General features: G+C 38.4%; 1 long non-coding RNA gene across 1 annotated transcript; it reads left to right on the top strand.

Annotated features, from left to right (window-relative positions):
- Positions 1–4,669: 4,669 nt before the first annotated feature.
- LOC115936458 (uncharacterized) lies at positions 4,670–8,017 on the top strand. Its single transcript, XR_004071931.1, has 3 exons — positions 4,670–4,775; positions 7,035–7,146; positions 7,860–8,017. It is a non-coding gene; the product is annotated as an uncharacterized lncRNA (long non-coding RNA).
- The last annotated feature ends 2,808 nt before the right edge of the window (positions 8,018–10,825 follow it).

Here is a 10,825-nt window from a genome sequence, read left to right as displayed (position 1 = left end):
AAGCTTTCTGCCAACAGAATAGAGCGTGGAACTGTAACATACTCTTTAATGTTGTTGTAACTTTATTTTCCACTTTAAAGTAATAGAAATTCTTCCTAGAAATAATGCTGTTTAGTAAAGACAGCATGGCATAGCTGACTAAAGCCATATCTTTGAGCACTTGCCAACCTTTGTAGTAAAGGGACATTTTTCATGAGCCTCCTGCATTCACAACATCAGGAAATGATGGAAATGTCTTTATCATAGAATCAAAGTGCTCAAAGAGGGCGCTGTAAGATCATTTTACATATTTTGTTCTTCAAAGACAGGCAGACATCCTAATTTTTTACAGAGATGAGAGGCAGTGAGATATAATGAAAAGAATGAGGCTTTAGGCTGATGCCAATCTTGAAATGCATCTTAATTCTATTATTTATTAACAAGACTTAGGGGAATTGTTCAACTTTTCTGATTTTTAATATTCTTATATTTAAAAATAAGAAAAAAAGACACTTGTCTTTTGATCCTGAAAACATGCCTACAAGTTGATTGTAAGATAGTGAAACAATGGATTTAATATAAAAGGGGCAAGGGATCCTGTTTTGATATGTCTTGCTTTTTAGACACAATACTTGAATGATTAGAATTCTAGCATCTCCCACACATTCTCTAATTTTATTTTTCTTTGTAACCGAATGTGTAGCCGACATGCTTAAGTGAGCGCCTGGCTGAGGTTAGAGACATCACTTTTAATATGTCTAATAATTATTATTCTTTTCTGTATTATATTAAGTTCATGATACTCCTGTTACTAGTATTTAAACCTTTTTATTCTATTTTCACAATTTTTAATAGAAAAATTATGACAAATTACAGTAAAATATTCAGATAATTGCACCAATATTAATCTTTGTTTGGATCACTGAATTCACAGAAGTTATTTCTTAGGGGTAGTTATTGTTAATTACTGTTGTTACAAACAAATTCCAAATCTCACTGATTTAGTTTAATTTTTTTCTCATAAAAAGTCCAGTCCAGTGGACTTTGGGAGGCTGAGGCAGGAGGATCACTTGAGCCCAGGAGTTCAAGGCCAGCCTGGACAACACAGCAAGACCCTGTCTCTACAAAAAATTAAAACATTTCTCAGGCATGGTGGCACACACCTGTAGTCCCTGCTACTTGAGGCTGAGGTGGGAGGATCACTTGAGGCCAGGAGGTAGAGGCTGCAGTGAACCATGACCATGCCACTGTACTCCAGCCTGGGCAGCAGAGGAAGACCCTGTCTCTAATCTATAGATTAGATAGAGAGATAGAGAGATGATAGATAGATAGATAGATAGATAGATAGATAGATAGATAGATAGATAGATAATGAGAGAGAGAGAGTCCACTGGGGCTGATCTTGCTTTGGCAGCTCTTCTTTAAGTTGCCAGACTCAGGTGTCCTGTCAACTTCCCTCAGAGACTCTGTTATCCATCAGGGCCTCCCTGGGAGGCCTGTGCTGGGTCTGCTTTATTCAGCAGCCAATGAGCAAAGAGAGGGATTCTCACATCCCCTCCCCATCCCCTTCCTCCTCCTCCCTCTCCCTCCCCCTCCCCGTCTCCTCCTCCTCCTCCTCTTCCTCCTCCTCCTCCTCCTTCTCCTTCTTCTTCTTCCTTTTGAGACAGGGTCTGGCTCTGTCACCCAAGCTAGAGTGCAATGGCACAATCAGGGCTCACTGCAGCCTCCACTTCCCGTACTCAAGAAATCCTCCCACCTCAGCCTCCCCAGTAGCTGGGACTGCAAATGCATGCCACCATGCCTGGCTAATTTTTGTATTTTTTGTAAAGATGTGGTTTTGTCACATTGCCCAGGCTGGTCTTGAACTCCTGGGCTCAAAGGATCCGCTCACCTCAGCCTCCCAAAGTGCTGGGATTACAGGTGTGAGCCACCATGCCGGCCTCTCATGGGTCTTTTTAAGGGCCAGGGCTAGAAGTACACACTTGACACTTGCTTACACTTCATTGGCCATCAATTGTCACAATATGCCATCTAGATGCAAAATGATTGGGAGATGTAGTTTTTCCATGTGCCCAGGGGAGAAACTAAATGGTTTGGTGAATCCACAGCATTGTCTGTCTAGAAAGAAGGCTGTCAAACTGAATTATTAGCCAGCCAGCAGCCACCAGGGCCCTCAAAAAGTTTGTTCATCAAAACTGATGTATAAAAGCGTGGTTTTAGTATGTAGTAAGCAGTGTATAGCTGTCCACACATGATATATGGAAATTGAATGCATGACAATTGGAGATTATCTGTACGTCTTATTGCACAGAGTTAATGCCTATTGCTGAGTTGCTGCAAAGAGTCAGTAAGATATTTATGTGAAAATGCCTAGCACAGAGTTAGTATTAACATGCTGTTCCCTGAGCTTTTTTAAAAAAACTAGATTCTTGGCTGGGCATGGTGGCTTATGCTTGTAATCCCAGAGCTTTGGGAGGCCGAGGCAGGAGGATCACTTGAGCCCTGGAGTTCAAGGCTGCCATGAGCTAAGATTGCACCATTGTACTCTAGCATAGGTGACAGAGCAAGACTTTGTGTCTAAAAAAAAAAGAAAACCCAGAAAAGGATTCTTCCACAGTATCCTTTAATAAACTCATCTAGTGATGAATGGGTTCCAGCTAGAGTCTGCAATTTCTTATACATTGCCAAAATTGATTTTTCTACAGTTTAATCATATTTATTTTGAATGATTCTCATAGAAATAGTAAAACATCTGATCATCACTCTTCTTATACTACTCCATCAATGTCAAAGCCATCTGGCCATCTGTAAGCCTTTTCTTCTTTTGACTCATTTAAACTTTTTTGATATGTCTATCAGTTTTCACATATGACTCAATGTACATTAACTGCTATTTTCTTGAGGCTTTTTATGTGTGAAAACTGGGAGATTATAGTAGTTTCCTACCTGAGAAACTTGCCGTTGACTTTTATTTCCCACTCAAAAATGAATATTTATTTCTCCATTGCTCTCCGTCAGTTAAGAATGTGTTTGTGTGAAAATACCTCAGGAAAACAAAGATTGCTTCACAAAATTCAGAATGTTAATTTATCCCAGTGGGCTACTGTTATTGGAAAGTTATCAGCCATATCATCAGAACCAAAGGTTTTAAAAGAAGTAATTTTATATCAAGAACGTATGAGTGTTACCTTCTCCTTCCCTTTAATCTTGTTTTCATCTTAAAAGTAGAGTTTTCCAAAACCTACTGTCTTCTGGGCATAAATCAGAATTTTCCTGAGCCTTCCTTCCTGATGTGCACCTAGAATTCAGATCCTCATGAATCAGCAGCCACCTCATAATGTGAATGCTCAAGAACAGAATGAGGAACAATGTTCTCCCAGGTCTGGTCTGAATTTGGGAGGGCTGACTTGCCTAATTTTAGAGGTGTTGTGCCCAAGAGGAATGGAGGCCGGGTTTCCTTGCTTCTTTACCAATCTACTTATCGGTTTCCTGTTCAACTCCCTTCCTTTGCTTAGTAGGTTTCTAGGTATTCTCATTTATTAATGTTAAAAATACCTTTTCAGATGAATTACTCATTTACACGTCCAAATTAAGGTTTTCATTTCCCAGTTTTATCACAGCTAGCATAATGAACCATGTCAAGTTTTTAAACTATATTGTGACAACATTTAAACTCGTTATGCTTTGCCTGTGGATGTAATTAAGACAGTGTGTTTGGTATCAGTTTATTCTTAAAAAGCAAAGTAAAAGCAGATGAGGTGTATTTATAGACTCATCAGCCAATGAATGGATGAAAGAGAAAAAGAAATTAATGGGGAAATGTCAGCCAGAATGGAGGAGGGACCCACTGAGAAGTTCATTTCCAGACCAACTATTTGGAATTTAGTCCAAAGACAGCTGTCCCTTGATTTACAGTAGGGGAAAAAAATGACATTGTAAGACTATTGGGCCTCAAGTTAAGAAGCAGGCAAAGAGTAACATACTTCAAATAAACTTCTGCAGTTGGGATGGGCGCCCAAGCACAATGCTTACAGTCAGGACCCTATCTGGAGGTGCATGCCTTCCTACAAAGAGTGGGGCTTAGAAAAATCTGGGAAAGAAGGAAAATCTGTAGGAAACATAGAAGCTTTGGAACTTGGTCCTGGCCACTTGAAAGCTGTTTTGATTTGAAGCCAAAGCCCCTAGGGAGTGGGGGGATAGCGGGGGTAGAGTGAAGGGGGAAGTAAAGAAAAGTGTAGAAGATAAAATTGTAGTATAAAACCCCAACCCAGGGATTTCAGTTTCGAGAACCAACAAAGAAGACAAATGAATTGCAAAGCTTAAGGGATACAGGTTCATTTCTTTGTGTTTTCTTGAGAGCTTGGGTAGTACATTTCTTTTATTGTAAAATGAAACACAAAAGTTTTCCGACATTCTGGGGCATGCGTCTAACATTAGACACAGGTGAGGCAGAATAAACCTGCATTGTCTTGAGTACATGTAAAAGGGCAGCATGAGGGGAGGAAATATGGTTGTTTTGGCATCCTGTTTTTCACCACCCGTATTTCAAGGTCTGGGAGAAATGATTTGGGCCCAAGCAAAGTCCTGTGGTCTGCAACACTTCAGCTAGGGTGAAGGGGGAGCAGAGGGGAAATGGCTTCACCAGTTCTCTTCCCCAAAACATCTAAAGGAATGTTCATTAATGACTTTTAGAAGAAATTCCTTTGGATTTTCATGGGGGAGCAACCAAGAAGAGTTCTTCAGAAACTCAGATTTAAAAATTCCTTTTCTAGAGAATTAAAATATATTAATAACAGGTAAGTTTAATTCAGAAAAAATATATTCTCTGGGAATTCATAAAGCAACATTTCTTTTGTTTGATGTAGGTACTTGTCTCTAGATCCTAATGTACCTGCATTTCTGAGCCATACTTTTGCTTCTCCATATATCCCTAACCTCTTTTTCTCCTTCCTCTTCCTCAGTGAATTTGACTCATGTAGTTTGTTGATGTGTGTGATTGTGGGCTCTTGGTTTAACTCTCTCTTTAGAGACAGAGAATAAGATAATATAGGAAAGGAAAAAGAAGAAAAGAAGGGAGGGAAGGAAGGAAAAGAGGAAGGGAGGAAAGAAGGGAAGAAAGAAAGGGAGGAGGGAGGGAAGAGATGGAGAGGAAGGAAGGGAGAAGGAAAGGAGAGGGGAAGGAAGAAAGAAAAAGGATCAAGACATAACAAATCCATTTTCTTCAATCATGTAATCAAACCATTCCTATTTCTGAACACTCCCTCAGCTGTGGCACATCTGGAGATACTGAGGAAATGAGTTTACAGAGCTTTGAACTTTGTTTCTGCTGAGTTGGCTGTTCTGTTACATAGATAAGGTGTGTGTGTGTGTGTGTGTGTGTGTGTGTGTGTGTGTGTAATGTACATTTAATTCACAAAACAGTTACCTGACCATCCAGATCACTTTATAGTTTAGACTCAAGCTTCTCAAACTATCTGTGGCAAAGGACCAGTTTTTTAGTGTCCAATCAGCCACAAACTGGTGTTTTAATCAAATGTAACAAAAATGTATTTCTAGAAAAATCAAATTTAAAAACACCCCAAATCATACAAAATGCAAGCCTCTCATATTTAATATCAGATTCAAAAGACAGGCCAGGCACAGTGGCTCACGCCTGTAATCCCAGCACTTTGGGAGGCCGAGGCAGGTGGATCACCTGAGGTCAGGAGTTCAAGACCAGCCTGACCAATATGGTGAAACCCCATCTCCAGTAAAAATACAAAAATTAGCCAGGCGTGAGGGTGTCTGCCTGTAGTCCCAGCTACTCAGAAGGCTGGGACAGGAGAATTACTTGAACCTGGGAGGCCGAGGTTGCAGTGGGCAGAGATCATGCCACTGTACTCTGGCCTGGGTAACAGAGCGAGACTCCGTCTCAAAAAAAAAAAAAAAAAAACAAAGACAAAAAAATTTCATGTCAGATGACTAGAAAAGTTTCTAAGTGCTCACTCACAGTTTTGCTCAACTCATTGCAGTGTGGTGCCAATCCACCCAGGGCCAGCACCATCCAGGGAACACCGTTTGCATAGTACCAGTGTAGATGTTCTATAAAGAAAAGGTCCCTAAACAAAAGGAAAGGGATAACAGTTTATATTTTTTAAGTTCAAAGTTATTAACTTACTATTGAAGTATAGACAACAAGATAAATTCCAGTATTTTTCAAATAATTTCTTTTAAAGAAAACATTTAATTGCCTGGACAGTGTTGATTTTTAAAAAATCACTGAAGTGTTTGCTTAAGTAAAATAAACTATATACATGGATTATCTCTGTTATCATATGGGCCCTATTTGTATTCAAGCACTGGAAGAATGAATTGATTTTAACACAAATAGTTTTAAGAATGAAACCGTTTCTAAAATGTAAATAAGGGTATGCTATTCTGAAACGCATATTCAGCTGGTTGACATGACATACACATTCTTGCATGCCATGTTATTTTTTTTTTCAGCTCATCTTTCTTTACTCAAATGTAATGAATTAATGTAGACCATTGCCTAATTTAATGTTGACTGAAGTAGTTTGAATTCACATATTGGGTTGAAATGGCCAGGAATATTGTAGAGCACTGAAAAGACTCTAAGTGAATTGCATGTTTTCATCTTAAACCATAAGACTTTTACCAATTCCCACTGATCTCAAGTTGCCCTAACGAACTTTCCACACAGAGGCTAATAGAATTTATGTCCCTAAAAGCAGTAAGTTAAAGAAATGAAAGCTTAAGTCATAAAGAAATTCCCTGGCTATAAATTTATTATTTGTGAGAAAGAATTTATTTTTTAACAAAAAAAAATGCAGAGCAGAGCTATTGCATATCATCCCCACATGGAACAAGTGGTGAAAGGACTGTTGGGTTATGGAAATCATATTATTGTTATCATATGTTTTCCTTAGCTGCGGCTATCACAGAGAACCTTTTGGGGAGGGTATTATTTACAATGCTCTATTGTTTAACATCTCATGTTAGGATTCTGTTTCAATAGTAGTTTATCACCATCACATATATTTTTTTCTTTCTAGATTTGACTTTAGATAAATGTCACACTCCAGTAAAGAGACTTTAAGAATTACTCAGTAATCAAACCATGTGAATTCAATGGTCTACACGCTTGGAATCTTAAGAAATTGCTGAGTAAGTAAATTCTGGGTAGTGAATATGGAAAGCATTCACATACATAAACATGTAATTAAAAAATGGAACTAACATCCATTGAAGAGCAATAAACTGACATGAATTGGCTTTATTGTGGCCAGCGAGAGGAGCTGGCTCTCTGATGGCTGAATTAGAGGCTGGGACAGAATGTGAGAGATGAGTAGGGGACCTTTTTGGGTGGCATGTAGCATCCAGGTGCACAAAGGTTTGGTGTTGGTGTGTGACTTCGGACACCTTGGGATGCTGAAACTTCTTAAATGTTGGGTGCAGCACACCAACATGGCACATGTATACATATGTAACAAACCTGCACGTTGTGCACATGTAGCCTAAAACTTGAAGTATAATAATAATAACATTTTAAAAAAAGTTGACCTATTTAAATTGTTTGCCTCCCAATGGGACCCTTCCAGTGTTCCTAGATGATAGAAACCATCCAGTTTTGTCAAAACACATGCATAAATCTAAAGGGTTCTGTGCTCTGTGAGAGGCAGTTTTGTGGAGAAGACAATCATTCTCTCTGTCTCTCAGTTGGATCTGTTTTGGACCCCAGGGGGTGATTTGCCATCTTTTGGCACATTCTGGGTCTCTGTACACTGTTACACTGTTTCTGCTCCCATTCCTGCACTTGTTAATATATAGCCCCCAGCTGGTTGCTCTCTAAGTGCCACTCACAATCCATATTTCCACAGTGATGACATTGGCTGCCTCGGTTTTAGGAACTGCCAGAAATAGCCACTAACCAAGAGAAAGAGAGCAAGGACTAGCCCTGAATAATTGGTCAACGATGCTGATTTCGTTGGTTTCCTGTTCCTTTTGCTTCCTGGAAAATACAGACCTACAAAGCAAACATTGTGTGTGGGTTGATGCTACAGCATCGTCTGAACTTGGAAGGATGATCATGGATTCTGATGCCTCGTGGTCTCACTACAGGTCTAATTTTCATGTGTTTTATGAGTCTTGGGATTAGGTTATGTACTCTGACTCTGGGCAAATGGAAACATCAGGCGAGAATTATTTATCTCATAACATTTCTTACAAGGTATTAACTTTTGGACCATTTTGGAGAAGATGAGCAAATTATTTCTCAAGACCAGCAGGGGTGGTTGCTATGAGCAGGCCTGGGTCAGCACATAAGACCTGCCCTTGCTGACCTGGGAAGTTTCTATATATGATGAAAATCTTTTTCATAATCGGATGATGGTAACTGGCAGGGTGTCACTAGATTATGTAGATGATGGTTTATGTTAACAACAACTATTTTGTTAAAAAGTATTTGTTGAACTTCTACTTTGTGAGAGGTCTTCTTCCAGGTGCTGGGCAGTAGAACCTCTTCATTGTACTTTGAACTCTTTCTTTGTTATTTTATTTCATTCACATTTGTAAGTTCAGCCAGAGTAAAATCTTTTCTTAACTCAAATTTTTATTTTGAATTGAGAAATAATAATTGTATATATTTATGGGGTACAATGTGATGTTTTGATATATAAAAACATTGTAGCATGATTATATCAAGCTAATTAACATTTTTATCACCTTACATAGTTACTATTTTTATGTAGTGAGAACATTTACAATCTACTTTTTAAAGCAATTTTGAAACATGTGATACATTATTAACTGGTTACCATGCTGTGTAACAGATCTCGAAACTTATTGCTCCTGTATAACTGAAACTTTGTCTTCTTTCACCAGCATCTCCCCATTCTATTCTCCCCACCCTGCCCCTCAGCCTCTGGTAATCACCATTCTACCCTCTATGTCCACGAGTTTGGTTTTTTCAGATTCCACATATAAGTGAGATCTTGTGGTATTTGTTTTTTTGCGCCTGTCTGATTTCACTTAGCACAATGTTCTCCAAATTCATCCATGTTATTGCAAATGACAGAATTTCCTTCTTTTTAAAAGTTGAATGGTATTCCACTACATTTTTTAATTCATTCATCTGTTGATGGACATTTATGTTGATTCCATATCTTGGCTATTGTGAATACTGCTGCAATGAACATGAGGGCACAGATATCACTCTGAGGTGCTGATTTCACTTCCTTTGGTTATATACCCAGAAGTGAGATTGCTGGATGATATGCAAATTCTATTTTTGTTTTTTTGAGGTGCCTCCACACTATTTTCCACAATGGCTATACTAACTTACATTTCTACCAACAGTGTAGAAGCGTTCCCTTTTCTCTACATCTGTGCCAACATTTTTTATCTTTTGTCTTTTTGATAATAGCTGTTCTAACAGGGATAAGATGGGAGCTCATTGTCATTTTAATTTTCATTTCCCTGATAATTACTGATATTGAGCATTTTTCATAAGCCTACTGGCTATTTGTATGTTTTCAAGTAGCAAAATATTGATCTGACCGACTCTCTCTCTTTTTTTTTCTCCCTCTCTCCCTCTACACCCCACCCCACACACACTCCATTATAAATATTTATTGAGGTTGCAGTGGGAAAGACAATCATATAACTCTACCATTACTTGCATATATTTTAAATTATTATCTGCAAGACTTCTTGAATCCATGTCCCGATAAACAGAAATGTTTTGATCTAGACTTTGCTGAAGTATATTTCAAGGTGGGAAATATTGGTTATTCATTTCAAAAATCGTAATAAGTAACACATTATGTTATATTGCTGAGGTGTATAAGATACAGAACTGTAGAAATCCAAAAAAAGAAATACCTTTAAAGGAAGCTCTCCATGGAAACCTATCAAGCTATGAATTTGAAGCATGCTAAGTGGCTTCTGGCAAAGCCACATCAATGGAAAGGTTTATCACTTAACAATGTCCACACACGGAATGCCATAGTTCTGTGGGAACTACAGCCAACAACTCATAGGTTTTCTGGACAGCTACACAAATGTTTTCTTTTAGTGTGATACTTAAAGTATTTGACTTTAATTCTGATATTTTCTCTCATGCCTCCACATCTGAAAGAATTCAATGCTATCTTTATTTGAAGTCTGTCCTGGTTAGCAAGCTGGCTGGTGGTGATGTATCACATACAGTGGTTTCTGTGATGTGGGCTGCTGACTATGGGAAGATGAATGAAGATCACAATCACATTAAGTTTGAGGACTATGGTCAGACTTAAACCATTATCCTTGAGGTGTATGGCTGTTGATTTATCAATGTTCTCATTTTTATGAAGGAAATCTTCTCAAGGTTGCTGTATGCTCTGTGTGTGTTGTATGTCAAATAAGGTATAATGTTATGTCCTCTCATAACTTCATAAATAAGAATGTATTGCTTTGAGAGATGGAATAAAATGACAAGTTTTATTTGGCATCTACATATTTAAGAGTTCATGAAGAGATTAATGGTTGTTGGCCGCTGGTCAAATTTCTTTGATGTACACTATTTTTTTCCACTAAAATTCTGCACTTGCCACTCCCTGGACGAGTTACCCACACATTTATGTACATAAATTATGGTGCATTTATTACATCATTTCCAACCTAGCTGGATAAAAGCACAGTGGGATTTTTTCCCTGTGTGCAATTTCCATTTTGGTGGCATTTCTGCTTCCTAACAAATTCCAGACAGTCAAAGTAGACACCCAAATTCTGTTTTTATGTATTTCAGCTTTCTGTGTTCACCTACACTTTGTTTGGGAGATGTCCTACTGGGAAGTTACTTAGATTT

This window comes from Gorilla gorilla, chromosome 10, assembly GCF_029281585.2.
Source record: "Gorilla gorilla gorilla isolate KB3781 chromosome 10, NHGRI_mGorGor1-v2.1_pri, whole genome shotgun sequence".
Classification (NCBI taxonomy): domain Eukaryota; kingdom Metazoa; phylum Chordata; class Mammalia; order Primates; family Hominidae; genus Gorilla; species Gorilla gorilla.
Note: the sequence above shows the minus strand (reverse complement) of the source record. Positions and strands in the feature narration are given on the sequence as shown.